General features: G+C 33.1%; 9 non-coding genes across 9 annotated transcripts; all 9 read right to left on the bottom strand.

The window, feature by feature from the left end:
- Positions 1-130: 130 nt before the first annotated feature.
- Positions 131-204, bottom strand: Trnai-aau (transfer RNA isoleucine (anticodon AAU)). The gene has a single exon. It is a non-coding gene; the product is annotated as a tRNA-Ile (tRNA).
- Positions 205-476: 272 nt separating this feature from the next.
- Trnai-aau (transfer RNA isoleucine (anticodon AAU)) lies at positions 477-550 on the bottom strand. The gene has a single exon. It is a non-coding gene; the product is annotated as a tRNA-Ile (tRNA).
- Positions 551-835: 285 nt separating this feature from the next.
- Positions 836-909, bottom strand: Trnai-aau (transfer RNA isoleucine (anticodon AAU)). Its single transcript has one exon. It is a non-coding gene; the product is annotated as a tRNA-Ile (tRNA).
- A 272-nt stretch (positions 910-1,181) lies between these two features.
- Trnai-aau (transfer RNA isoleucine (anticodon AAU)) lies at positions 1,182-1,255 on the bottom strand. Its single transcript has one exon. It is a non-coding gene; the product is annotated as a tRNA-Ile (tRNA).
- Positions 1,256-1,540: 285 nt separating this feature from the next.
- On the bottom strand, positions 1,541-1,614 carry Trnai-aau (transfer RNA isoleucine (anticodon AAU)). Its single transcript has one exon. It is a non-coding gene; the product is annotated as a tRNA-Ile (tRNA).
- Positions 1,615-1,886: 272 nt separating this feature from the next.
- On the bottom strand, positions 1,887-1,960 carry Trnai-aau (transfer RNA isoleucine (anticodon AAU)). Its single transcript has one exon. It is a non-coding gene; the product is annotated as a tRNA-Ile (tRNA).
- Positions 1,961-2,245: 285 nt separating this feature from the next.
- On the bottom strand, positions 2,246-2,319 carry Trnai-aau (transfer RNA isoleucine (anticodon AAU)). The gene has a single exon. It is a non-coding gene; the product is annotated as a tRNA-Ile (tRNA).
- Positions 2,320-2,591: 272 nt separating this feature from the next.
- Positions 2,592-2,665, bottom strand: Trnai-aau (transfer RNA isoleucine (anticodon AAU)). Its single transcript has one exon. It is a non-coding gene; the product is annotated as a tRNA-Ile (tRNA).
- A 285-nt stretch (positions 2,666-2,950) lies between these two features.
- Trnai-aau (transfer RNA isoleucine (anticodon AAU)) lies at positions 2,951-3,025 on the bottom strand. Its single transcript has one exon. It is a non-coding gene; the product is annotated as a tRNA-Ile (tRNA).
- Between the last annotated feature and the right edge of the window lie 21,058 nt (positions 3,026-24,083).

Here is a 24,083-nt window from a genome sequence, read left to right as displayed (position 1 = left end):
TTGTGCTATTCTCATTGTGAGTCCATTTCATGGAAATTGTAAACATCACTGAACTTTTAATTTATTATTATATTCTCATGTTGAGAATTAATATACTAGTTTAGTGGGCGACAAAAACTAGAAAAATATATGGCCAATGTGGGGATCGAACCCACGACATTCGCGTTATTAGCACGACGCTCTAACCAACTGAGCTAACCGGCCCTTGAAACTTACATTGGAAATTTTATATATTTATTCAAACATATCAACATGAACAATTGTCATTTTCACAAGTCTAAACGCTGGATGTTCACTTCATTTGACGGATTTTCCAGTTGACAAGGTAAAAAGCGTGGAAATCGTGCAAAAAAGGCTAAAAGTTTAAACCTACCACTTCTTTTTACATTTCCTGACGTTAAGAGTATCTTTTGACGAACTTCTGTTATCTCGGACATAGCCGAAAACCTTTAATACCATAGACTATCAAAAATTCATGGCCAATGTGGGGATCGAACCCACGACATTCGCGTTATTAGCACGACGCTCTAACCAACTGAGCTAACCGGCCGTTGGAAACAATTTGGGAAATTTTATGTACTTATATATGGGTATCATATTCTTACAGAATTACATATAAAGAAAGGATATCTAAACTTTAGATATGTTCAAATCATGTGTACTTTGAATCTAAATGCGTGTTCTTGTTTAAAATAGTGTTGGATTTTGTGCTATTCTCATTGTGAGTCCATTTCATGGAAATTGTAAACATCACTGAACTTTTAATTTATTATTATATTCTCATGTTGAGAATTAATATACTAGTTTAGTGGGCGACAAAAACTAGAAAAATATATGGCCAATGTGGGGATCGAACCCACGACATTCGCGTTATTAGCACGACGCTCTAACCAACTGAGCTAACCGGCCCTTGAAACTTACATTGGAAATTTTATATATTTATTCAAACATATCAACATGAACAATTGTCATTTTCACAAGTCTAAACGCTGGATGTTCACTTCATTTGACGGATTTTCCAGTTGACAAGGTAAAAAGCGTGGAAATCGTGCAAAAAAGGCTAAAAGTTTAAACCTACCACTTCTTTTTACATTTCCTGACGTTAAGAGTATCTTTTGACGAACTTCTGTTATCTCGGACATAGCCGAAAACCTTTAATACCATAGACTATCAAAAATTCATGGCCAATGTGGGGATCGAACCCACGACATTCGCGTTATTAGCACGACGCTCTAACCAACTGAGCTAACCGGCCGTTGGAAACAATTTGGGAAATTTTATGTACTTATATATGGGTATCATATTCTTACAGAATTACATATAAAGAAAGGATATCTAAACTTTAGATATGTTCAAATCATGTGTACTTTGAATCTAAATGCGTGTTCTTGTTTAAAATAGTGTTGGATTTTGTGCTATTCTCATTGTGAGTCCATTTCATGGAAATTGTAAACATCACTGAACTTTTAATTTATTATTATATTCTCATGTTGAGAATTAATATACTAGTTTAGTGGGCGACAAAAACTAGAAAAATATATGGCCAATGTGGGGATCGAACCCACGACATTCGCGTTATTAGCACGACGCTCTAACCAACTGAGCTAACCGGCCCTTGAAACTTACATTGGAAATTTTATATATTTATTCAAACATATCAACATGAACAATTGTCATTTTCACAAGTCTAAACGCTGGATGTTCACTTCATTTGACGGATTTTCCAGTTGACAAGGTAAAAAGCGTGGAAATCGTGCAAAAAAGGCTAAAAGTTTAAACCTACCACTTCTTTTTACATTTCCTGACGTTAAGAGTATCTTTTGACGAACTTCTGTTATCTCGGACATAGCCGAAAACCTTTAATACCATAGACTATCAAAAATTCATGGCCAATGTGGGGATCGAACCCACGACATTCGCGTTATTAGCACGACGCTCTAACCAACTGAGCTAACCGGCCGTTGGAAACAATTTGGGAAATTTTATGTACTTATATATGGGTATCATATTCTTACAGAATTACATATAAAGAAAGGATATCTAAACTTTAGATATGTTCAAATCATGTGTACTTTGAATCTAAATGCGTGTTCTTGTTTAAAATAGTGTTGGATTTTGTGCTATTCTCATTGTGAGTCCATTTCATGGAAATTGTAAACATCACTGAACTTTTAATTTATTATTATATTCTCATGTTGAGAATTAATATACTAGTTTAGTGGGCGACAAAAACTAGAAAAATATATGGCCAATGTGGGGATCGAACCCACGACATTCGCGTTATTAGCACGACGCTCTAACCAACTGAGCTAACCGGCCCTTGAAACTTACATTGGAAATTTTATATATTTATTCAAACATATCAACATGAACAATTGTCATTTTCACAAGTCTAAACGCTGGATGTTCACTTCATTTGACGGATTTTCCAGTTGACAAGGTAAAAAGCGTGGAAATCGTGCAAAAAAGGCTAAAAGTTTAAACCTACCACTTCTTTTTACATTTCCTGACGTTAAGAGTATCTTTTGACGAACTTCTGTTATCTCGGACATAGCCGAAAACCTTTAATACCATAGACTATCAAAAATTCATGGCCAATGTGGGGATCGAACCCACGACATTCGCGTTATTAGCACGACGCTCTAACCAACTGAGCTAACCGGCCGTTGGAAACAATTTGGGAAATTTTATGTACTTATATATGGGTATCATATTCTTACAGAATTACATATAAAGAAAGGATATCTAAACTTTAGATATGTTCAAATCATGTGTACTTTGAATCTAAATGCGTGTTCTTGTTTAAAATAGTGTTGGATTTTGTGCTATTCTCATTGTGAGTCCATTTCATGGAAATTGTAAACATCACTGAACTTTTAATTTATTATTATATTCTCATGTTGAGAATTAATATACTAGTTTAGTGGGCGACAAAAACTAGAAAAATATATGGCCAATGTGGGGATCGAACCCACGACATTCGCGTTATTAGCACGACGCTCTAACCAACTGAGCTAACCTGTCCGGAAACAGGTACTACAGATCTTGGAAAGAGTCAAAATGTACCCTCTTTTTTTGAAATTTTATCCATTTTTCTATTATTCAAAAATTTTATGATCACCAGTCATTCAGTTTTCGTTCGATACCAAAATTACATAAATATTCTACATATTTTGAAAAGGTACACCCATGCGTAGGAACTATTTTGTGTTAATTATGTACTACTTTCTAGTATGTGCTTTCTGGCCGGGCCCGAATTCTAAACTGCTATCGTGAACCACGATAACAATAAATAACCTTGACCTCTCCACTTCAATGGAACATAACGATGTCTGAAGACGCATTATTTGTGAAAGAAATTAGCAGGTTATTTTTTTTTTTACCACAGTTCCTATAGTAAACAATGTTGGTCCTCAATGCTCTTCAACTTCGTACTTTAATTGGCCCTTTAAACTTTTTGGATTCGAGCGACACTGATGAGTCTTTTTTTAGACGAAAAGCGCGTCTGGCGTAAATACAAAATTTAATCCTGGTATTTATCATGTTTATAATGAGTTTTTTTTTTATATGTCCATGTCAAATGAAAGATTATTATACTTTTTAAAGAAAACGAAGCTTAACAAAAATGTTTAATATGATTTATTATAGTTTAAACATTAAAATAAAACAGAATATCAACGATAAATTAGACTCTCATTTCAAACGAAAAAAGTTTTGTGGAGCAGTGATACTAATAACAGATAATATTGAAATACTCCGAATTATCATTTCGTATTTTGAAGATCTCAGAGTCCCATTTAAAAAGAAACATATCTTTAAATCTAGTTGAAGACGAATATATCATAAAGATAGATCAATGTCTAGATATTTGACTAGCTGTATATATAGTATACAGTAACAGACTTTAGTAATTGTTATTCATTTTATGATTTTAGTCCTGTCTTATATATACCTTATATGAGACTATGTCGTATATGATCTATATGAGCTGTACATGTGCATGGTCATGTGTATTTGAACAAATCATTGTTGTTTAGTTTGTGATATTCAATCATATGATTGTGTAAGTGTCATATTGCCAATCAAAGGTGCCTGAATTAAAAATTCTTCTGTACTAAACTTTTTTTTAACAATGCTCTTGTGTACTTTAAGTACTTCTAAACAAAGTTGATATTGAGAATAGCTTTAGTCAGACTGTTTGTACTCATCGGTCTTTAAATTTACACTTAATCTTTATTTTAAGTAGTTCTACGTCAGTCTGACTAAAGCCGTTTTGTCGCTTTCCAATTAAAGCGATATTGATCTTTCTTCTTCTCTAGCAAAAGTTATAATATCGAATCCGAGTTGTGCTTCTTTGCTCCAGGTTGCTACAATGTACATGAAATTAACAAAAAATATGGAAAGCAATATGATGGAAAAAATATACAGTGTAGACGGACCGATACATAACTCAAGTAAAGTGAACCAAAGCATTCGGTGGATTAAGAAGCGAACTTTTGAACACTTGCTTAGAAATATCTTCTCTAAACCTTATGTTCAATCTATATTCGAAATTTTGATATATAAATGTACTTGTGTGTTTTTCTTATTTTTTTTTTAAACTGTTAATTTGTTGAGGGGATTCGTTATTATTTATTACTCATCTGTTAATTTATAATAATGACTGTTTTACCCCTATGTTAGTTATCATGACTGTTTAATTCGTCTGTTATTATCGTGACTGTTGTACTCATCTCTTTTAAAATTGTCATTAATGTGTTACTCGTCTGTTAATTGTCATGACTGTTTTACTCATTTGTTATAAAGACTGCTTTACTCATCAGTTAATTATCATGACTGTTTTACTGATCTCTAAATTGTTATGGCTGTTGTACTCATCTGTTAATTATCATGACTGTATTACTTATCTGTTAATTATCATGACTATATTACTCATCTGTTAATTATTTGACCGTTTTACTCATCTGTTAATTATCATAACTGTTTTACTCAGCTGTTAATCATGACTGTATACTGATATCTTAATTGTCATGACTGTTTTATCTTGTTTGACATAATTGACTATTTGACTGATCTGTTAATTGTCATGACTGTTTTACTGATCTGTTAATAATTATAACTGTTTTACTGATCTGTTAAGAGTCATGCCTGGTTTACTGATATGTTAATTAATCATGACTGTTTTACTGATCTGTTAATTTTCATGACGTTTGTACTGATCTGTTAACTATCATGACTTTTTTTATTGATCTATTAGTTGACATGACTGTTTCTCTGATCTGTGAATAATCATGACTGCTTAATTCATCTGTTAATTATCATAACTGTTGTACTCATCTATTAATTGACATGACTGTTTCTCTGATCTGTAAATCATCATGACTGCTTAACTCATCTATTGATTGTCATGACTTTTTACTGATCTGTTATTATCATGACTCTATAACTCATCTGTTAATTATCATAACTGTTTTACTCGTCTATTAATTATTATGACTGTATTACTCATCTCTTACGTATCATGACTGTTTTACCTGACTAATAATTATCATAGCTGCTTTACTCATCTGTAACTAACTATTCATGACTGTTTTACTCATCTGTTTAATATCACGACTGTTGTACTCATCTCGTTAGTTAAAAAGACTGTTTTACTGATCTGTTTATTATCATGACTGTTTTACTGATCTGTTAATTATGATTACTGTTTTATTGATCTGTTAATTATCATGACTATTGTACTAATCCGTTAACTATCATGACTATTCAATTGTACTCATCTGTTAATTATCATGACTGTATAACTCATCTGTTACTTATCATAACTGTTTTACTCATCTTTTAATTATCATGACTGTTACTCATTTATTACGTATCATGACTGTTTTACCTGACTTATAATTATCATAGCTTCTTTACTCGTTTGTTACTATTCATGACTGTATTACTCATCTGTTTAATATCACGACTGTTGTACTCATCTCGTTAGTTAAAAAGACTGTTTTACTGATCTGTTTATTATCATGACTGTTTTACTGATCTGTTAATTATGATTACTGTTTTATTGATCTGTTAATTATCATGACTATTGTACTAATCCGTTAACTATCATGACTATTCAGTTGTACTCATCTGTTAATTATCATGACTGTATAACTCATCTGTTACTTATCATAACTGTTTTACTCATCTTTTAATTATCATGACTGTTACTCATTTATTACGTATCATGACTGTTTTACCTGACTTATAATTATCATAGCTTCTTTACTCGTTTGTTACTATTCATGACTGTATTACTCATCTGTTTATTATCAAGACTGTTGTACTCATCTCGTTAGTTAAATTGACTGTTTTACTGATCTGTTAATTTCCAGGGCTGTTTACTGATCTGTCAATTATCATGACTGTTTTTCTGATCTGTTAAATTTCATGACTGTTTTACTGATCTGTTAATAATCATGACTGTACACTCATCTGTTTATGATCGTGACTGTTTTACTGATCTGTTAATTATCGTGAATTTTTATTGATCTGTTAATTATCATGACTTTTTACTGATCTGTTAATTTTCATGAGTGTGTTACTGATCTGTTAACTATCATGACTGCTTTTCTAATCTGTTAATTTTCATGACTGTTTTACTGATCTGTTAATAATCATGACTGTATCACTCATCTGTTAATTATCGTGACTGTTTTACTGATCTGTTAATTATTGTGACTGTTGTACTCATCTGTTAATTGTCAAGACTTATTTACTGATCTGTTAATTGTCGTGATTATTGTACTCATCTGTTAATTATTGGTTGATAAAAAAATTTAGTACGGTTAAAAGTGTATGACGTCGATGCCAGGTTTTAAGCAGTGGAAAGTGGAGATGAACATTAGTTTGACAGAATATATAATGTGTGATCGAAATAAGATTCAGAATAGAAATGGGGAATGTGTCAAAGAGACAACAAAGAATATAAAATGTGTGATCGAACTTAGATTCAGAATAGAAATGGGGAATGTGTCAAAGAGACAACAACAGAAGGCCACTAATTGGGTCTTCAATGCAACGAGAAACTCCCACGTCTTTCAGCCTGCCCCTAAACAAATATGTATACTAGTTCAGTGATAATGGACGTCATACTAAACTCCGAATTATACACAAGAAACTAAAATTAAAAATCATACAAGACTAACAAAGGCCAGAGGCTCCTGACTTGGGACAGTCGCCAAAAAAATCGGCGTGGTTAAACATGTTTTTTTTTATATCCTACTCCCTTCTTTTTTTTACCTCTAGCCAATGTAGAAAAAAATAAAGGAACAAAAATAACCAGATTGTGCGAAAATAGTTTTGATGAAGGATTTGCCAAATAGGTAAATGAAAATATTCTGTCGAAAATACCACATGAAGTTTGTACCAACAGTTAATACGAGAATTTACGAGACAGATCAGGATTGACGAGAGGAAGCTATTTGTACTTGGACTTTTAATCAATGCCGTCAACTTTATCATAGGGTACACTTCTTCGGATTTGATACAAAAGAACGTCCAAATGAATTCGAAAAGCATGATACTATCAGATATAAAGCATTGTATCCTGGTTGTTACTGCATAGTGTCAAAGGACTGTTATACTGTCATAGATAGACATAAACTGTATATAATTATAAAATTCATTCATAAGATAATAAAATCCTAATTTTTTAAGTTTTAGGGAGTAGTGCTATTTGTTTTCAGTAACATCCGGTATATACATGAATGTGAGAAATTTCCAAGTCATAATAAGCCCTGACTGTCATTGGACAATGCCACAATTGTTTTACTTCTTCGTGCCTGTGTCGTGCCTATGTTATATAAAAGTCATCGTATTAATTTAATCATCCTCATTAAAGACATATAATACATAAATTGTATTATATGTCTCTGTCCTCATTAATGTATTAAAATCCCACCATCCCGTTTAAATGTGCCTCTTTGTGGTCTTTTTGGTGTAGTGGTTATGACATCGGACTACTAACATTAAGGTTTCTGGGGAGAAAATTTCAGGGACTGAATTTTTGGCTCTCCCCCGACACCATTTGCTAGTATGGTCTCGAGGAACGATGATAGTCCGTCGGATGGGGACGATAAATGGCTGATCCGTGTAAACATAGAGCAATATCTCTTGCACGTAAAAGACACCCTTGAAGATTTCGAAAAAGAGCAGGCTAATGCCGCTACAAGACATACTCGTACCCGTAAAGTGGAAAGGGGTACATATAAGTTGTAATAACTTTACTTGTTTCCCAATCCACTATAAATAAATATGTTTAAATGAAATGTGCCTCTTTGTCAATGTATGAATTAAACTTCACACTTTCAATTGACTGTTAGGAAATACCATTGCTATCAATTACATTGATAATGTTTCTTTTAAAAATATAAGAAGCAATTTGTGTGATCAGAATATTGTAGCGATTCCAATGATTCATTGCAACAAATGTCAATTTGGAATAATTAATGAAATTCAGGGATAATAGCAATGGCATGACATCTATCAAAATTATGGGAAATTCAAATAATTGGTGACAACTGCTTATTTTATTGTCTCATTAATACACTTTTTCTGTTGCAGATATAATTTTATTCATCATTTTTTTTGTAAATGTGATAGCAAATCAACCGATAAATATATCAAGGGCTATATTTCTGTGCTAGGACGTGAAAGAAGAGAACTTTATACATAAAATGTAATATATGAAAACGTTAGTCATATTTCATTCATTCTAATTCATACATTGATGAATTTGGTATACATTTCATCGTAACATGAATGTTTTAATTCCCTCAGCCAAACTTAACCTTCGATGGATTAACACAAGGAGCGCGCCTTGAACGACATTCATCCATATGAACGAGCGAAAGTAGTTAACATAGAAGAGATATCCATTATTTATCCTGCTTCCATGATATACCGTTTTATAACTTTGGCTTTCGAAAGTAATGTCTAGCCTATGCGTTCATGGTAAAAATTAGCGAAGAGAACACTATGAAAAAATTTCAAGTAAGATAAAAAAAAAATAATAACTCGTTGACAGCGCTTGTTTAAAATTGCTCATATAACCTCCTTGGTAATTCCTAATTTTAGTTTCACCATTTATGACCACATCAGATAAGAGTGCATCATTTGTTGGAATGAGTTACGTTACAAGAAATAAACTTGTAGTTCTTAAAAAAAGACACAAAAGTAAGGTATTATTCTATTAGGTTTCTGAGAACACGAAATCAACTTTTCATTCTTAAAGACACAAAAGTAAGGTTAAACCGTTGAATTGTATATGGGTTCTAATGGCATGCAATTATTTTTTCTTTATAAATATGGCTATAGTATAAAGACAACTTCTTTCCTCTCAAAGGTTAAAGTTTTGATAAGTTGTAATCCTGTTTCTATTCTTTAGATGTGGTCATTAGTAATTAGGATTATAGCAGTTCAAATTGCATAAATAAGTAGCAGGGTTTTAAGAAGTGACATGTTTCCTTTCTTGCTATAGTATCCGTGTTGAAGGGAGACTATTTCTTTTTTAACACAATTATGTTCAGTTAAGATCTGAATTCATAAGTGAAAGATACACAGAAACAAAATTACATAGTCTAACAAAGGATTTAACAGGTAAACATTTTCCTATTTGTTGTTGCAGCACGTTCAGTAGATATTGTCGTATATTTATTTGTCTATTCGCGCGAAATAATGTAATTACTGAAGATATTGGTGTCAGAAGAAGAATACGTAAACTCGTATTATTTTCTCATATATCCATTAGCCGAACTATTAACTTAAATCGAGCGAAAACTTATTTCCACAAAATCTCAAGCTCTAATAATTTCAGAAAATTAGTTTTCTGATCTGAGCGTTTACAAAATTGCCTTTTCCAAAGATGTTTTCAGGGAAGTTTGATTTAATCTGTTAAGGAAATGGTTTTCCTAAAGAGTTCTTCTGCCAAATTTCGTTCGTATATGATTCTTTGTTAGGAAAATAACTACTGACACAACAAATTTTCAATAGTATGTTATCATTGAGTTTAATCTCTTATCTTAATATTTTGAAGACAAAGTGTGCGCACCCAACATATGTTCATAGACAACACACTGACAGAAATGTGAGAAACTTACCAGAATATTGCAATGTAAACTTAATACAAAAGTATGTATTTTATGTTTAAAACAAATAAGGCCCTTGAATAATATCACCAGACGTATTTACCCTTTTTTGGCATTATTTAGCTGAATGTTGTCTCCGAATACCCTAGATCTGTCTCCAAATAACCTTCTGACGTCAAGCAATATTTTAAATTTGTGATTCAAGATTTTCCAGGAACATGTGTGATTTTATGTAATGGCGGACAAATGTTTACACAAGGATAAATACGTCTATTCTTCTATAATTACTAACGCCCATAGACTACCCAACTCTAAGCACATAACCCTAATAAAACCAAACTAAAGTTCAAATGAAATACCCAAACGACAGTGCCATGTGCTGATTTTAATTGCACATTATGATACATAATATCATGTCGACAAAATATAGTCAAGTAATTTATAATTACTACTGAAATCAAAACATTTCATATAACATCAAATAAATTAACAAATTTAACTGAGAAACACGTCTAGTCGAGTCGGCCCTGTCGTGCTGAATGGTTATATCCCACGAAGCCCGGGAATACAAATAACGGTCTATGGGCAGACAACTAGAAGAAATTAATTTCAATATAATTCAGTTCCAATCCTTCAAACGTTTGAAATTACATTTTACCACATTGAATGGCATAACCCTGGAACAGTAATATGGTTACATTGAACATAGATTTTGATTTTAATAAAATGGGAGAAAGCAATGTTACAAAGTTACTCTTAGTTTTATTTTAAACTTTCAAATCTACCATTTTGTGACATTTCACGGGTTATCACTCTTGAACGGTTAATTAGGTAACGGTGCCGGACTATGAACTTGAACTTAATTTCTTCCTTCTTGATAGACAGCAATTCTATAAAATTATCATATATTAGCTCTAAGAATAAAACCATTATCATTCTGGAACAATCAGTTTTATAGGCTGCCACATATCAACGGATACGAAGAAGGGCAACCGTTGTGAAATCTTTCCCTTATATAAGTTCAAGCCAAACGTTAAAATCTATCCTCGACGAAATAAAAGGGAAAATAATTATCTTCGAACACACGATACATGGGAAATATCATCATCATCAATACATTTTATGATAAGTACCTATTTAATAAAGAAAAAAAAACAATATTGAAATGAATTAGTCAGTTTGATGATTAAATATTTTTTTAGTTTTCAAAGAGTTCACAGTTTACAATAACATGACTCTTAGTCGCATTTTGTTCGGGAGAAAAATATTGTCATTCAATGACATTGTAATTCCGCTATCCCATAATGCCTTTCGGTTTGACACTTATCAAAGCACTGTTTGTAAATGATGAATTAGAAGTATTTGTATTACTTTAGCTCTGATTTATATCTGAGTTTATTTCATTGATCATGCTTTAGTCATATCAGCATATATTTATCAGTGTTTTACTATATAATGATAGTTAAACCGGTAAAAAAAGGTGTTTCATTAAATATACCCAAAAGAATTTAAAACTGTCATTGAATATTATTTATGGTTATTGGTTTTCTACAAAATAACATCAGTCGTAGAGTTATATGTATATTAACAATGAATCATCCGTTTCCTAACAAAATCAAAAGATATCATCACACAATCGTAAGAAACTTGATGGAAAAGGATTAAGCTATGATGATTTCAAAAGAAGGAATCCCTTGATAAAACTCTTAAGTGTTTATATATAATTATATCATTGGAATATATTTATCAAGTATTAGTTGCACATGTAGAATGACGGAACAAAGACAATAACCTGCCATAGAGAAAAAAAAAACGATAAAAAGAATTAATAATATAAAATCAACGTATGTTATCGTCATCAATCATTGACTGACCATTGTGGCACCACTGGCCAGAGTATAATCATTGAATGACCATTATGGCACCACTGATCAGAGCAAAATCATTGACTGACCATTTTGGCACCACTGGCCAGAGCATCTATCCTATACTTTACGATCCTGTAACTTCTGCAGCAGTCAATGTATCATTTCAGTGGCGGATCCTGAACTTTTCATAAAGGGGAGGGGGCACTGACTGACCTAAAGGGGGAGCGCCGCTCCTGTCATACTTCAGTAATTTCCTTATGCCTCTATAATCAAATCCCGGCCCCTCAAAAAAAAAAAAACAACCCTGGATCCGCTTATCAATCTTATACTTTGTGTGTTCATAGCTGTAACGTTAGGTTGGTCTTGAAACAGCTTATTCAAACAGCTTATCAAAAAACACATTACATAATTTCTATTATACATCTCGCTGTTTCAGTTTCCGATTCGGTTTTCGTTGAGCTTTTGATAGACAGTCTTCGATTATTAAGTCGATAATAAACTTTATAGTTTGCTAGCCCTCAGTTGTTATATAGTAAAAGTGAATTGGGAATAGTATACTAAGTTAGTATAATAGTCCCAGTTGTTCTGAAACTTATTATTTTTATAATTGTGTCGAAATGAAAACTGTTTTAGTGATATCTATCCTCCTACTAAGAAAACTGAAAACACCATGGTCAAAAAACAAATGGAGACAAAAAAGGTTGTTTCCTTCTACGATATACCTTCCAATGACAGTAAAGAGACAGATTTTAAGATAAACAAACGGTCTTAATGATATCTATCATCATACTTAGAAAACCTAGAGCTGATTACATCAAATACATTCATCATGCTTTCTTACTGACAATATTAATGAGTATTACACTTGCTTACAGAATACATAATCCTGTACAATATCACCTATATCACTAAATAAACTCCAATATGTCTTATAAAGAAATATTCATTTCAGAAGGTTGTGTAATAACAGTGAGTTTTATGTTTTTTAATTCCAGGATTTGTTCCAGAACAAATGAGATTTCTAAATTAAATCCAAAATAATTGTAACCTACGGAACGGATCACTAAGCTCTCTAAGCGAAAATAGTGGTGATGGTTGACATTGATATATTGTTACTGATAGGTTTGATACCTTGAGAATTAGCAAAGAATACGTAGGAAAGACAACCAGAAGATATAAATGCTTTTTGTTTACGTTTACGACTTAATTCGCAAAACCATTTACTTCAGCTTTATAGCATACTATAACAGTTTTTGGTATGCTTCCAAAAGGAAAATTGTTCTGTTTTAAACGACCATTGTCGCCATTTCTATTTTTATAAGGCAGTTACTTGTCGACCTGAGGAGGGACAATGTTTGTGTTTTGTTGGTAAACATTATGTTATTGTTGTATCGTTTATTTCCAAAAATGTATTAAAAAGAATGTCCTTTTAATAAGACCCTATGGTCTACTAAAGTTAGTGTTTTTATGAAGTAAATGAATATGGTATACACACTGATTTTTTGTGGATCAAAGCTTGTAGTCTGCCGTATAATAACAACTTTGTAGTATTTGAAACAAAATTGATCTAATTCAGTATAAAAAGGAAGGGAAAATATATTTGAAATATCAATTTGCAATGTCTTTATATCTCGCATGTCTGTCAATCATTTATATGGAGTGAGATCAAAGGTTAAAGCATGCCTCAACTATTGTATTGCTATGTTTTGGTTGCTTATTTTGGTCTGATGTAATCTTCCATTATCTGAAATAACGTCATTCAAAAGCTTCAAAGTTTCATGAATAAGGATTAAAATGTAATTACAAATATTTACAGTCTGGTGGTATTTCATCAATTTCTGTTTTTTTGGAAATTGGACGGAATGGCCAGATGACATGTATGATGTTCTCATAATAAATCTCTAGACTATGAAATGAAAGAGTTAACATTCAGTAAACATAAGAAATTAAAAAAACAAACTTTTTTGGTATTTTCATATACCAATATGGGGTCCCTTAAGTACAGTTCAAAACTCCTTTTAATATAAAAATGCTATAAAAGCTGAAAATTGTAATTATCATGTCTGCAACTTACTTGAAGTTTCTTTCCCGAAATTGAATCTAATATTTGCTTATCAACCTTAGTAATCCTCCGCCGTAACAATCTATTATGTAGTAATTTGACAGCTTATAGGGGTTTGTAATGAGGTTTTTTATTTGGTAAACAGTCAATTTGCTGCAATAAGAAGGTATATCTCATCATTATTTGTTCTTTGTCTGTTCCAAGTATTTATTACTGGGGTATTTCTGTCAGAAATGAGATAATTTGTTACGCTTAGACTGACCTTCTGGAAAATTAAACGAGTTTTACCCTAATTTCAACAGATATTAGTACTTGATTGTGCGAGATGAAGTGTTTTTTGTGCGTTGAATTGTTGTATTTGTAAATATTACTCCCAATTTCCTTCGAGCGTAAACACTCCGAAGATAGAATTAAAATGTAATCTTGCGTTTCAAAAGAAAACGAAAATGCAATAAAATTTGTGTAATAGTATTTACAGGAATTATTTGCCAAGATCAGAAACTCATTTTCCGCTAACTAAGATGAAAACTAGTTTCTTTTCTGTGTTTAATTTAGACAAAGATTTTAATTGCTATCAAGAAATCGTTTTTCTTCAAATTGTGTAACTTTAATCTTTAAGTGTTTGTCTCATCATTTCAACCAGAGCTGCCATTGGCAATACTATGCAACCAAAAATGCGTATAATGAAACTGTATGTCTTTAAAATTTATTCAAGTTGTGTGATAGAAAAATTATATTTTCTGTAACTATATGAATGTCTTTTATAATCTATGATCTTACTGTTCTTTAGTGAGGACTTAAGGTTGTATTGGCGTCTTTCGCAACCTTAGATTGTAAAAAACAGAGAATCGAAGGTCCAAATTTACAATCAAGTCAGCAAAATTTGATGCAGGAATGCAGATAACTAACATAAATTTGCATCCAAAAGAACACATTCATAAGAATATAACATACAAATATTAATATTTTTACAAGTGTAGATTATTTTTGCTTGATTTTTAATGTTTTTAAATTGGCATTTTAAGGGGGGTCACTCTGAAATAGTGCATTTTCTGATGGAATCTACCAGCAATTTTGCTATTTTGTATTTTAGCCGGGGGAAACACACGATGACCCTATCTTTTCTTTTGTAGTTCTAAAAGCATTTTCTAAAAGCTATCTTCTAATATTTTATTTAACAATTCTATCATTTAGTTTAGCTTCTAATCACATAATGATGTTTTTTCCTACAAATATTCCATCTTGACGAAATGTGTCATTTTTCCCAACCTGTAGCTTAAGAAAATGCGCGGTGACCAATCATTTTAATTCTATTTTTGAATTTATATCAATATATACTACGTTTTTGCAAAGTATGAACAAATTCTATCATTTCTGATCAAGACTCCCATACCACCTTAATTCCTTTTATCATATACTTTTAAACTATAAGTACTGCCAGAAGTCCATTACTGGTGTTCTAGTAAAGGACTCTTGGTTTGTAGAGCTACATGCTGAAGATTTCAAAACATACTATTCCAAATTATCTACCTAATTCTTTATTGAGTGGTACAATGAAAAGAGCTATGTTCTAACATACATATATAAGAAGTTATCAAAATGGCATTCAAATGCCATTTACCAGAAAGACATACAACGCCATATTCAAGAAAAAGGACGAAAGGATTATCATCATTGCACAAAATGAGCACAGAAAACTCCAGATTATGTAACTCAAATAAGGTCTTTAGAGGGGTTTACAGAATAGAGACTAATGGGAGAATACTACCGAAAAATTACCCTCCCCCAAAATGAAAATAAATAAAGAATATAGAATAATGGAATGAAAAATAGGGGAAAAGGAGAATAATTAGTGGAAGAAAGAAAAGAGAAAACTGACATAATAAATTAAAGACTACAGACATGAACGACCCTATTCCAGACCCTCATAAACTCCACCATATGCAGAACTTCTTTAAGTCGCCAAATAACTAACTTTACGTAAAAAAAATAAAAAAATGTATTTGCCCTGTTAAATGTAATGGGTGATATTTACATAACCTTTTGAATCGTCTTATTTTCTCATTGCAAAATAAAACATCTTTGCAAGTCTTTTACATAAATCAAAACATTTATTTTTAATTAAGAATCTTTGAAGTATTGATGTTTTCTCTTATCTTTCTTAAAATCGAATTTGTATACGTTGGCCACATGCTTAGCGGACGCAACTCTAATTAGAATTGACATTTTAATCAAAAATAGAAGAAATATTAGTTATTAATAGCAAAATTCAATGACCACAGCTTTTATTTTTCTACATGGATAAATTCTTTCAAAACATGCAATTTATTTAATTATAATGATTGTCAAAATTGTACGGTCGGATCGTCTGATACAGAGCTTGTTTAAAGGGCAGAAATGATGAATGGGATCCGGACGTCGTTTGACCGGTGAAAATTGCAGCCCTCTTAACCTCCATTACTGTCAAATTTTACTGTAAAAAATAAACATATTCATAAATTAAATCGAACGGAAAGTTCATAAATAAAGTAACGAGGTCTTAATTGACTTTCGATTTTCTTTTCTTTTTTTTTTCATATTTATTCACTTTTCTTGCATTCGAGAAGTACGATTTACGTTAATGGTATACTCAGAATTTATTTTTACCTTATTAATATATATAATTGAATTTCTTGCTGAGAACAAAATTATTCTTTATTAAGTTTTTCCAAAGTATGAATTGTGTCTGTTTGAACACAAATAACGTGCACCGGATTTTAAACAAAACACTTAGTAACTATCAAAGGAATATATAGAAAAGTTAAATGAAGCAGCAATTTGTTTATTGTGTACATAAATGAAACGTGATATTTTCCCCGTATAAGTGAAAATTGAAAAAAAAATACTAGCGTGTTTTATTCCAGTGGGCTTGGAAACATTGTTTAAATCGCCATGCGAGCGGAACTTTTGATTAACAGAATGGACACGGTGTTTGGTTGAACAAAATATTCTTTGTACGAATTTAATCTAAAATGATTATGTCGTTTAAACACTTATTATAGAAAAAAAACAAAGATAATATTAAAATTTCATCCTAGCTATAATGGTATTTTTTTTTTTTTTATTAATGTCAGCAAGCAAATAATAGCGACCAGTGAAGTGTTTGAATTATACTCATCATCATGGTTTGATTTTATTCGTAGTGGTGGTGGTGCCTTTTTTCTTCCACTTATAGTTATTGAATTTCCCTTTCTCTAATTTTTAAATTAATCAAATTGCTCTATTTGCACCATAGACTTCAAACTTCAGCGTTATCATTCGAGTCATACTTTCCTGTCCCTACAAACACGTTTAAAGAAGCTAAGCATCATGTCACCTTTGTTTCGGATTAAGCATTGGCTTGAGTAAACTCCTGCATATGCCTTGGTGTCAAAACTGATTCGAAATTCTAGAACGTACAATGACAATTCTAGAACGTACAATGACAATTCTAGAACGTACAATGACAATTCTAGAACGTACAATGACAATTCTAGAACGTACAATGACAATTCATTCTTTGATGTACTATGAAAAGGAGATGTTGGCTGTTTGTGTTGTATACAGATTCGCCCATCGCTAGTGTCTACGATACCTCCACCACCACCAGTGTCCTTATGAGGGGGTGTGACTGTACTTCTATTCGTAAATCTAAGATGGATCGGCTGTTTGTGTTGTACAGATACAACCACCGCTAATGTCCTTATATAATGATGTGTTACCGGACTACCACTCATATAGGTGTAATACCACCATTGATTTTCCCCTATTAGTCTTTGTTAAATTTGCACTTTTCAAAAAAATGTACAGAATTTATCTTTGTTTCAAATAAAGATACTTGGCATGAGTAAAGTTTTATTCTGTCCAGTACTATAGAATAAATTTCACATAACATTTCATTGCATGTAAGAAAATAACCATCATTGGAAGTTAACCAATCAAATTTCTCCCCTTATTTTATCTGTGTACAAGGTTTAGTCACCATGTAACCTCAAGATTACAAAATTTTCTATAGAAATCCTAAATAGAAAATAATGGTGTTTTGAAATACCCAAGACCTTTGTTTATTACACAGAAATGTTTTTACTGCAATAAAATGTAGGATTAATTACCTACAACTGTCAAATTCAAGGGAATATTTTTTTTAGACCTACTTTCAACCGGATGTGACGTACTATTATTTGGTGGTATTACACCTATAGACCAAAGATGGATCGGCTGTTTGTGTTGTATACAGATACAACCACCGCTAATGTCCTTATAATGATGTGTTCCTATGGGAACGAACTGCGCGCCTCTCCTTGCTGACCTCTTCTTGTTTTCATATGAATCGGAGTTCCTTCAGACACTTGTCAAAAACAAGAAGATCAAAGAAGCCAGGTTATTTAATTTCACTTTCAGATATATTGATGATGTTCTTTCCATTAACAATCCTAACTTTTCTGATTGGGTTCCATTAATATATCCACCAGAACTAGAAATTAAAGAGACACCAGACACGGCTTCATCCGCCTCATTTTTAGACTTATACCTCGAATTTGACATACACAGTCATCTTAGTACCAGAATCTATGACAAACGAGACGATTTTGATTTTGAAATTATCAATTTCCCCCACCTTAGTAGCAACATACCAACTTCACCTGCATATGGAATATACATTTCCCAACTTATTCGGTATTCAAGAGCTTGCAGCTCCTACTCAGACTTTGTAAAACGTCACCAGTGTCTGAGCAGAAAGTTGATGAACCAGGGGTATGTCAAAGAACGTCTCGTCCTTTTTCTAAAAAAGTTCATCGGAAGGTACCCAGAACTTGTTGATAAATATTCCGTATCAACTTCACAAATAATACACGATGGTCTTGAAGTATAGATTTTGCGTACTGACGTTGTTTATCATCTTAATTACGTGTTATATTATTCTTTTATTTGTCTTTATTAATATTACTTTTACTGTTGTCTGTTTTTTGAGATATCCTTTTGACGTATCTCTGTGCTTATGTATCCCATCATACTTTGAACGACAAAATTATTTTATGATGTGACTCTGTACCTATGTATCTTGTCATACTTTGAATGACAAAATTATTTTATGATGTGACTCTGTACCTATGTATCTTGTCATACTTTGAATGACAAAATTATTTTATTCATTAATATTACTTTTACTGTTAACCAACTTTTTTTGTTATATACATTTTACGTGACTCTGTACTTATGTATCACGTCATACTTTGAACCACACTATTATTTTATTTATTATTATTACTTTAACTGCTAAGTCAGTGTTTGTTATATCTATTTTGCGTGACTGTATTTATGCATCCCGACATACTTTGAACGACAAAATTATTTCATGTCTACCTGTGCGAATTTCAAACGCGCAATTTTACACCAGTACCCATACCCTCCTTCCTTGGTGGGTGCATTTTACATAGACAAATATAATCGTATAATATAATCAAAATGAGGATGTTAATTTGATGTATGCCTTTTTGTGCTTCTTCGTTACATTTGTTGTTTTTATAGTGATTAAGATGATAACACAATGTTGACTGCTGTACCCCTATTTTTGACATTTTTACCTATTATGTCTGTTTGTTTTGTTCACGCATCGGTGACTATATAATGGAATTTGATGCGACTGTCATACAAGTGAGAGGTTTAGCTAGCTATAAAACCAGGTTCAATCCACCATTTTCTACATTTGAAAATGCCTGTACCAAGTCAGGAATATGACAGTTCTTGTCCATTCGTTTTTGATGCGTTTTGTTATTTGATTTTGCCATGTGATTATGGACTTTCCGAATTGATTTTCCTCTGAGTTCAGTATTTTTGTGATTTTACTTTTTACCGGACTACCACTCATATACCAAAGATGGATCGGCTGTTTGTGTTGTATACAGATACAACCACCGCTAATGTGATGTGTTACCGGACTACCACTCATATACCAAAGATGGATCGGCTACAGAGGTGTATACAGGAGCAGACACTCTCAGATTGATGACAGCTGTTAAAACTTTTTTTATGTTAGGGTTTATAATAACACATTATATAAGAGGTTTTCGAATTGATATCCTCTGGTGTTGTTAATTTTAATCCTGTTTTATAGTCATTTCTGCGTATTAAATTTATTTTCTTTCTTACCTATATATTCTTTCATAGATACACAATGAATGATCTGGTTCGGAAGTTTGGTTGATTTTTACAGTGAGTCAAGCCTTTTTTTAACTTATTTTGCGCCCGCAAACATGTTCAACTCTGTCACATTCTGTATCTACTGTCCCAAGCCAGGAGTCTATAGGAGTCTGTGGTTGTCGTTTGATGTATATACTGTCCCAAGTCAGGAGTCTATAGGAGTCTGGGGTTGTCGTTTGATGCTGTATCTACTGTCCCAAGCCAGGAGTCTATAGGAGTCTGGGGTTGTCGTTTGATGCTGTATCTACTGTCCCAAGTCAGGAGTCTATAGGAGTCTGGGGTTGTCGTTTGATGCTGTATCTACTGTCCCAAGTCAGGAGTCTATAGGAGTTTGGGGTTGTCGTTTGATGCTGTATCTACTGTCCCAAGCCAGGAGTCTATAGGAGTCTGGGGTTGTCGTTTGATGCTGTATCTACTGTCCCAAGTCAGGAGTCTATAGGAGTCTGGGGTTGTCGTTTGATGTATCTACTGTCCCAAGTCAGGAGTCTATAGGAGTCTGGGGTTGTCGTTTGATGCTGTATCTACTGTCCCAAGCCAGGAGTCTATAGGAGTCTGTGGTTGTCGTTTGATGCTGTATCTACTGTCCCAAGTCAGGAGTCTATAGGAGTCTGGGGTTGTCGTTTGATGTATCTACTGTCCCAAGTCAGGAGTCTATAGGAGTCTGGGGTTGTCGTTTGATGCTGTATCTACTGTCCCAAGCCAGGAGTCTATAGGAGTCTGGGGTTGTCGTTTGATGCTGAATCTACTGTCCCAAGTCAGGAGTCTATAGGAGTCTGGGGTTGTCGTTTGATGCTGTATCTACTGTCCCAAGTCAGGAGTCTATAGGAGTCTGGGGTTGTCGTTTGATGCTGTATCTACTGTCCCAAGTCAGGAGTCTATAGGAGTCTGGTTGTCGTTTGATGCTGTATCTACTGTCCTAAGTCAGGAGTCTATAGGAGTCTGGTTGTCGTTTGATGCTGTATCTACTGTCCTAAGTCAGGAGTCTATAGGAGTCTGTGGTTGTCGTTTGATGCTGTATCTACTGTCCTAAGTCAGGAGTCTATAGGAGTCTGTGGTTGTCGTTTGATGCTGTATCTACTGTCCCAAGCCAGGAGTCTATAGGAGCCTGGGGTTGTCGTTTGATGCTGTATCTACTGTCCCAAGTCAGGAGTCTATAGGAGTCTGGTTGTCGTTTGATGTATCTACTGTCCCAAGTCAGGAGTCTATAGGAGTCTGGGGTTGTCGTTTGATGTATCTACTGTCCCAAGTCAGGAGTCTATAGGAGTCTGTGGTTGTCGTTTGATGTATCTACTGTCCCAAGTCAGGAGTCTATAGGAGTCTGGGGTTGTCGTTTGATGTATCTATTATCCCAAGTCAGGAGTCTATAGGAGTCTGGGGTTGTCGTTTGATGTATCTACTGTCCCAAGTCAGGAGTCTATAGGAGTCTGGGGTTGTCGTTTGATGTATCTACTGTCCCAAGTCAGGAGTCTATAGGAGTCTGTGGTTGTCGTTTGATGTATCTACTGTCCCAAGTCAGGAGTCTATAGGAGTCTGGGGTTGTCGTTTGATGTATCTACTGTCCCAAGTCAGGAGTCTATAGGAGTCTGGGGTTGTCGTTTGATGTATCTACTGTCCCAAGTCAGGAGTCTATAGGAGTCTGGGGTTGTCGTTTGATGTATCTACTGTCCCAAGTCAGGAGTCTATAGGAGTCTGTGGTTGTCGTTTGATGTATCTACTGTCCCAAGTCAGGAGTCTATAGGAGTCTGGGGTTGTCGTTTGATGTATCTACTGTCCCAAGTCAGGAGTCTATAGGAGTCTGGGGTTGTCGTTTGATGTATCTACTGTCCCAAGTCAGGAGTCTATAGGAGTCTGGGGTTGTCGTTTGATGCTGTATCTACTGTCCCAAGTCAGGAGTCTATAGGAGTCTGTGGTTGTCGTTTGATGCTGTATCTACTGTCCCAAGTCAGGAGTCTATAGGAGTCTGTGGTTGTCGTTTGATATATCTACTGTCCCAAGTCAGGAGTCTATAGGAGTTTGGGGTTGTCGTTTGATGCTGTATATCATGTTTGGGTTTCAATACTTGTATTGTACATAAATCAGGGATTAAGTTATCTCGTCTAAACTGGTTTACAATTAACATGTCGGAGCCTTTTATAGTTTGCTGTGTGGTATGATTTTTGCTCATTGTTAAAGGCCATACGTTGACCTATAGATGCTAGCTTTAACGTCTTTTGGTTGCCTCAATGGCAATCACACCACATCTTATTATTTGAAACCTTAATGCGAACAGAAGTTCTGTCAAATAATAAAATGACATTTTGCATAATTGCTATTTTTACACCTTCAGTATTCTATTAAAAAACGATTGGGCGTAAAGTTGTTGTGTTTTTTTCTGGGAAAATTTACTCTTTTTTTGTATTTTGTGACATTCATAGACATTTTATTACTGTCTTCCTTTATTACATTCTGTTGCGACACTATCACACGTGACAGTTTTACGGCATTGGAAACTACAAAATTGGCAATGCGCTTTGTCTTGAGTACAAAATTTCCATAAACACCGAATTGTAAGACAATATAATACCCACATTTTTACATTTGATCACGATACAGAACTCGCCCTTAACGCCCTTCGTCTTTCAAACATGTTTTAATTATCACATTTTGCCATTTTAGTGATGGTTTATGTGACTCAAAAATGTTTATAGACAAGTCTTTTGAAAAAAAACGATGGAGGACAATTTAGTATGTCACAAAATCAATAGCAGTTTAAAAAAAGTTGTACTTTTAAGCATAAATATTGAAAAGAATTTCGAAATCGGAAAATTTATTTTTGGGTTTAGTTTTTTTTGTACTGATTTATAAGCGCATGCTTAATTATCCCTTTTGATCGTTCTAATATAAACAGTATATATATATTTCAATCTTAATTGCCAATTCTATAATTCTACATGTATGTCTATATGTGGAACGTCGACAATGCGTGGTAATTTTTGGTTCAACGTTTTTGACATATTTTTTTTATTACATGTGTTATTTGCTGTGGAAATAAAAAAAAAACATTTATACCTTTAACTGTCAGAAACGTAGAAGTCTCCTTGAACACTGACGAGTCTAATATACCATACCAATAAAACAGTAGATGACTTCTAAAGAACACAAACAAGTCTCATATACCATACCACAAGAAACAATAGATGTCTCCTAATAAATGCTACCAATTCTTATATACCATCCACATAGAAATGTAAATGTCTTCTAAAGGACATTAATAAGTCTCATGTACCATACCACATAAAACAATTAGAAGTCTCAACCCAAAACCTAACCAGTCTCATATACCATACCACGAGAACAGTTGATGTGTCCTTAAGACCATAACTAGTCTCATGCATCATACCACATTTATCTATACTACTATAGATACTTAGAGTAGAAAAGGAAATGTTCAACTAGGATGGAACATTATCCTGCCGTACTGGATACTTGATATCATATGCAACTTTATAATAACTATTCTAATTTTATTAACAAACTAATATACTAAGACACCATAGTATACACAGTATACTAATATCATATTCACAATCATTTCTAAATCTATTATACTGAATACATATGAAAATAATAATAAATGTATCATTTGGCTTTCTAGGGGGCTACTCGTTAAAACTTACAATAAAACAAATAAAAATAACCATATGAAAAACACTACCTTCTCAAAACAATTTTAAATTAATTGAAAAGTAAATTGTCTAAATTATGCAATTTTAAGAACCTGCAGTAGAGCCCTGACAGGTGAAAAATTAAATTTAGAAACCTGAG

This window comes from Mytilus galloprovincialis, chromosome 6, assembly GCF_965363235.1.
Source record: "Mytilus galloprovincialis chromosome 6, xbMytGall1.hap1.1, whole genome shotgun sequence".
NCBI classification, from domain to species: Eukaryota; Metazoa; Mollusca; class Bivalvia; order Mytilida; family Mytilidae; genus Mytilus; species Mytilus galloprovincialis.
Note: the sequence above shows the minus strand (reverse complement) of the source record. Positions and strands in the feature narration are given on the sequence as shown.